We start from the raw sequence: 6,699 nt of genomic DNA, 5'->3' as shown, positions 1-6,699 counted from the left end.
AAATTATCTCTGAACGTGGAAGCTCTGGATGGTTACTGCCCAATTATTGCTACCCTGTTTTGAAATAACGTCATCCCTGTGAGACAAGGAAGGTTCTGAATAATTAGCTGGGTCCAAATGGCTTTCAGGCTTGGGTATGACAGAAGACTGTCTTTGCAGTATAAATTAAAGTATAGGCACATAGACCCAATTTCATTGAGAGGCTTCCCGAGAGACTTTTCTCTCTGACCCAAAATAGTCATGTCCAAAGTTTCATTGCCCATTAAGACGACCTTGGCATTATCAGCCTGCAGTCCTCTCGTGGTGAATAACTCTGTCTGGACTTAGAATTAGCCCTGTACAGAGTATTTGATAGTAGGGCAGGGATGTATTCCTTTTCTCTACTGCTTTCTGAAGTTCCTTAGGCAGCATCTCAGTGGCCCCTGGAAAAGGCTCCTCTTGGAGGGACCACAGGGCCTGAAGTGTTCATGTCTGTTCTCAGGCAGGCGAAACTCATAATGAGCAGGGTATTCAGTATGAAGACAAAAAGCCTGTTGACTCCAGTGGCATAAACTCCACAGGAATAGGACACTGGCATTCTTAACATCTGAACTATTGTTCCTCATAATCCATGAGCTATCTTTTGAAGGAGTTGAAGAGACGGTAACAAGAAGTGAAGGGGTGTTATGCAGTTTGAAAAAGCAAAGCATTATTTGCCCTGGGTTTGGTTTGTTTCCCCCCTTTTCCTGCCAGTTCATTTTTTTTTCCAGATTTGCAGTTTGGTTTCCCTGCTAGGTGTGCAGCCTGTTCTGTATGCTCAGCATGGACCACGCTGTTTATTTGATGTTTCTGAAACTCCTAGATGAAGCTGCTTTTAGAGTTACCTGATTTTTTTTCACTTTTATTTTAAGACAAATTGGATGTAACCATTGACTACAGGTGTCTATATGTGATGAATTTTGCAAGTATTTTTCTTAATATCTTAAAAACATGTTCAGAGAATATCAAATTGTCTAGTGTGCTTGCCTATACCAAAATAGTGATTCAAGTACTTTATTTCATTTTATTGTGGTTGCTCATTTATGTGATGTATTCATGTCTTGTTCAGGATTAGCCCTGCAACATATGAGAAAAAGCCTTCAATACTTTATTAAAATAATTTAATTTTTCAATGAAATATGTAAGTTGGCTTTTCCAAAGAAGGAAACGTTGTCATTACCATTAAACTAATGTAATAATATTGCATTATTATTAGCAGTTATTTTAAGCAGATCATCACTTTATCTTAAATTAGCCTCTCCTGTAACTGTGAGGCCATTCACTTCTAATAACACCTCACCTTCCTGAAGAACACAGTGGTTAATGGGGACGTTTGGTTTGGCTCATATTTCTAAAATGCTTTCATTTTCTTGTCCTCCATGAAATTTAAACTGTTCTAAAAGCTGATATTAGACAAAGTACCCTTTAAATGTTTGAAATAAAATTCCAAGAATGTTCACCTGGTGTGTTTGATTTCCCTTGAATTAGGTTTTGTTTGGTTTGATTGGGAGATACTTTTAGGGGGGAAAGGGACTGTTTCTGTCAAGATCCTTGGCCTGATAGTGCTTTAAACCTCGTAGGCCTAGCTGGCTGGATGAGTCAGAATTTCCACGTGGTGTAACTGCTGGAGCTTGAGCTGGCTCGGAGTTTGCGGGCAGGGTGCTGCTTGCAGCCTGGAATGTAGGTTAGTGTCTCAGCCACAGTGGCATTTGCAGGAGACAGGGCTAGGATTCTAAAAGGTGCATGTCCTTACATGAAGGTTTCTACATTCATTTCTGGAAGGCAGCTTAAGTTGTTTCCTTTAATCTCTTACTCCTCCTCCTGGTTTTCAGAGCAGTAAGGAGGTCACATATAGGTGGATTATTTTCTAAGCTAGGTGTAAAGACTGGAGTTTGTACCCAAGAGCAGAGTGTGCTGCTTAGTGCTCTTTTTCCTGTGTGCTGCTTCTAGAGTCAATATTAACAAAGTCCTATGAAAAATGAAAACAGTCTATGATAAAACAATGAATAGCATTGAAGGTCTGCTGCATGTTAATAGAGCAGTTCCTATTCATGCAGGAGGAATTTGTATACCTGTATTTAGAGACATGCAGTCTTAGAAAAGATGCTACTTTTTGAGGTATAGTTTCTTCAAGATGTTTAAAGGAAAAGGCTGGAATGTAGGCTACGGTATCAGGTATCTTTATTTACATTTTTTGTTTGTTTGTTTGTGTTTTCCTCTTTCTAAATCTAGATAGTCCTTGTTACTGCTGATCAAGTTCACTGTCTCTCCTTAACCTTTCAGTTTTTAGGGAAGGGAGCTGAAGTAGTGCTTGTGTTGCTACATTTGGTTAGCTTCAGATCCAGAGCTGGAAATGTACGAGTTCTGTTAATAAATCCTTTTCTCTAGTGTCTCTCTGGAAGTTGAAGTGATGTGTGACTGCAGGATTTCCCTGGTGATATCACTTCAAACACAGAGTTATTTGCAACATGTACTGAGTGCTCCCACGTCTTTCTTCTGAGGGTTCTGTTAAAAGTGTTACTGTTCACATAACTCTGAAAATTTCTTGCTAATGAAAATTTTCTTTGCAGTAAATGTACATGAAAATTTACCTACTTTCAGCTCCAGAACTTGTATTTGAATCCAGTCTTTTCAGATATAATGGGATTCTTAATCAGTCTGTCCTTATTTGGAACTGAAAGGAAATTTGTTGAAAAAAGCAAAGAGAAAAAGGGAAGAGTAGATTCCTCACTGATCTTCATGGAAATTGTTAAATTTGCCATGAACTTTTTATGTTGCTCATGGTGCTTGCTGCTGTAGTTCCCTTCTGTTAATTTCAGAAAGTTGAAGAGTCAGGTCAGTAGCAAATGAAACCAGTTCTGCTGACAAACTTACAGATTTCTGAAAAGTGCCCTAAAAAATAATAGTTTCTTTTCAATGGCTTTATGATTTGTGGCATCCTCTGTTTCACGGTCCTACCTTGTTTGTCTTTTAAAGCACAACACATCATACCCTTGAACAAAAGGGAGATTTCTGACATAAATTTCACTGAATATTTTTCATTCAGTTGGCTGCTGCAAAGGCAGTTGATTCTTATATAATTTTCATTCACCTGTAGAATTAGATTTATGTAATTTGTGATAGGCTCTGCTGCATGTCACTATTTGTTACTTTTTTACCTTTTAGCATGGATTTACCACAGCAGTGCAAAGAAAAAAGGCAGTTTATCCTGCATGACAAAGTTACTCCCCTAACACACAGAGTTTGCACGTAACCTACTAAGACTGTAGATGTTACTATTTATGTGCTGTATAGCCTTTGGGGAAATCATAGCTTATACACTGGGCTGGAAAAAGACTGAAAGGTCTGGAATGGGACTGGATTGTCTAAGGTGCTTTTTAAGAAGGAAACATGAGTTTTTAATGTTTTTTCATTTTTTTCCTTCATGTTAGAACTTCTGCTGTAGCTGAAGAGTATGTTAACTCTTATGGGTAGATTTTATAAAGGTATTCTGATGGGAGATACTTATACACCTGGAGATGTCAATGGGCTGCTCAATGGATTTGAATCAAATTAGACATCCAATTTCCCATTTTTTTTAGGTATTTGAGATACTTTTTTTTTTTTTTTTTAGCCCCATGTATCTCCTCAGGCACTTTTAAAACTGCTTGAAGAAATGTGTCAGCACCATTTTCAGACTCCGTGTGCATTTGAAAAATGTGACCCTGACTTCTCCAGAGTGGTGCCCAACAGAGCATCTCTGTTAGAATGCAGAGTTCAGCCTACCTACACAAAGCAGTATGCTCCATTTACTTCAGAGAGGAAGACCAAGCACCTTTCCAAGAATTCATTAATCAGGGGTCTGGATGAAACACATTCCTGGGAGTCAAAAAACAAACACATTTTGCTTCCCTCTCCATCCTTTTTTAGTGAAAAAACTTAGCAATAAAACTCTTAAACTGAAATATGAACGTGTGTTCATTACTCCTGTTCTTACAGTCACAGGAAGGTCCATGAAGGCTGTGATGCCTTTTGCTTCTAAATCTTTGTTATAAAGGACCACTGGAAAGGAAAGTAAGTGTTTAGAACAGCAACAAGAATGCATTTAGGAAATTTCAGCTCTGTCAGCAAGTCCTTTCTGAAATTCCTATTCTCTTGCAGGGTTTTTTGTCAAAGAAGATTTTGATACAGGCACCTCTTATTCTGACAGTGTGAATATATGTAATGCTTATTATTTTTAAAATTAATTTTAAAAGTAATTGGTTTGAGGTGCTTGAGTGTGATGGTTTGGTTTGGAAGAGGTTCTTCGGCTGGGTTAGTTTTGTGGGGGGTTTTGTTATTTGGGTTTTTTAATTGTTCATTTTAAGTAATTAGCGAGAATAGGGTAAGGAGGAATGAGGAAGGTTGTGTTGGGGGCTACAGTACTGATCCTGTGCTTATGTGGATGTATGTAATTAGCACAACAATACTGTCACTATTTTAAGCAAGGCAATGCTCTTACTCTTTTACACACCTCAGGACAAAACAGGAATTTTGGGTGCTTTGAGCCTGTGCCACTGAATCCAGGCCAGGTGGTTAAAACTGTGCCAGATTCATAGCTGAGTGTGTCTGCTGTGGCCCAGAATAGCAGTCATGGTCCCCAGGGCAGTGCAAGCATAGCAGCAGTCATGGAGTGCCCAAAAGAATTCAAGAGGAGTACAGCCCAAAGGGAATTTGCAATTTTTCAATTACATTTGAAGATATGGTCATTTGGAAGATAGGATTCAGTTAGGTTGAAAACGAATCTTTTCTGAAAGAAAAATAATTATGCTGAGTCACAAGGGGATCTCTTGTTTAAATTATTTTGGTATTATTCAGTCTTTAAACAGTGACTTGTATCTATTTTTATCTATTTGCATTTGGATGCAAGGAAGTTCACTTTTTCTAGTAAGGTTCTGCCACTTTTCTTGTCACTAGTTCTAAATAGAGGGATGCTGAGAAACTTAGACCTGCTTGGAGTCTTTAATACACTGCTATCTGTCTGGTTTGGGTGTCCCCACGTGCTGTGGCATAGTGTTTGGGATGTTCCAAAAGCTTCAGTTCTTTGCTTTTGGTTAAAGACTACCCCAGCTTTTAGACTCTACTGATATTAGCCATCTGCATTCTAACTAAGTAGAAAAGTTGAGTTTCTTCCTTGGGATGCCAGGGGGCTACCAGCGGCTTTAGAATTTATTTTCCATCCTGGTGCAACAACTTGTTTGCGCATAATTTTTTCACCTCTTCCCCAAACCAGCGTGCATTCCACTGCCAAAGGCAGTTCCTGACTCCAGTGAGGAGTTCTGAAGCAGTATTATTCATGCCCCTTGTGAAAGTATCACTCGTGGAGAGGAATGGTTTTAGTTTTCTGCAGGTAAATTCCTCATAAGTAATTCATTTTATCTCTGGGGGTCTTGGGCTGTGGGAGAAGGCAAAGTTACTCATTTCAGCCCAAACTCTTTTGTGTGGTGAATTCTGACCAGAATGGAGGAAGAGTGCCATAATTTAAAACAGTTTCTGAACAGCTAAACCAAGTAAAAACCTATAGTGTGTTTCTTTTTTCCTTCTTTTTCTTTCACAAAGGTATATAAATACACAGCAATCAAGGTAATAGAAACAGATTTTTTTCTTTTAATGCTTTTGTAGCTAGAGTTCATCTGTCTACCTGAAATGAATAGGGATCCAAAGCTTTTCCATAGCTTCTTGGTTTATTAACCCTTTTTTGCAGCTGCAGATACACTGGAGTGAGTTCCATGGAATATTACTGTGTGTGATGGTCAGGAATGTGATTTGAGCTGGCATTTCATTTAGTTACCCGACTGAGCTGCCTTTAACTTAAATGTTACTGTGTGTAACCTTTGCTGAAATATTTTGTGTTGTCCTGCTTGGCTGCCAGTCAGCCTCTGGGGGCTTCACCCTGACTATTCACTGCAGCTTGTTTTCACTTATTTTGAGTATGGTGGTGTTGCTTGTTTTAATATGCAAACAAGTGGAGAGGTTTTTTGTTTGTTTCTTTAAAATTTGAAATGTGGATGTCAGGTTTTTCTGATCTACTGATCTACTGTTGTACAGAAATTACTGAAGTTTGCAGGAGCATGAGACCGTTTATGAATAATTTTCTTTCATATATGGAGAGAGCAAATCTTATTCTCAGAAAATAAAGAGCAGGAAAGTCAGGAGTAGATAACCGAACAGTTGTTTAGTGCAGTCTAATGTGTGTGTGTCTCCTCATGGAAAGTGGTGTATATTAAAATATTTGTACAAGAAAAAATTTCTGTGAAATCCTATTATAAATGCTAGTAGATCACACCCAGGAATATATTTGCCAATGTTACGGTAAGGATTAAAAGAAAGTTAAAAGACATGTAAGTGAAAGTTAAAAGACATGTATGCGAACTTTGATAATTTTGAATTTGAAACTTTGCAGATGGAGTTTGTTAAGGCCTTAATATAAAAAGGCTGTGAATGTGGGAGTTTAGAAAAGCAGAGATGACTTTCCTTTGTGATGCAAACTTGGTGGCCAGTGAGCTGGTTGCTCCGAGTCAAGCACAGAGCCTAGTTTGATTTGTGGTTACTAACAAAAGAATAAGATATACAGAGAAAAGAGTAAAACCCTTTTCTGGGTTCAGCGTGACCATGCCGACTCCTGGTGTCTGGAACCAGTGAATGTGCTGCACTGGCCCCGTG

This window comes from Melozone crissalis, unplaced genomic scaffold (assembly GCF_028551555.1).
Source record: "Melozone crissalis strain CALT ecotype California unplaced genomic scaffold, PUWL_Pcris_2 ptg000276l_1, whole genome shotgun sequence".
Taxonomy (NCBI): Eukaryota; Metazoa; Chordata; class Aves; order Passeriformes; family Passerellidae; genus Melozone; species Melozone crissalis.
The sequence above is the reverse complement of the archived record's forward strand: the minus strand, read 5'-3'. Positions refer to the sequence as shown.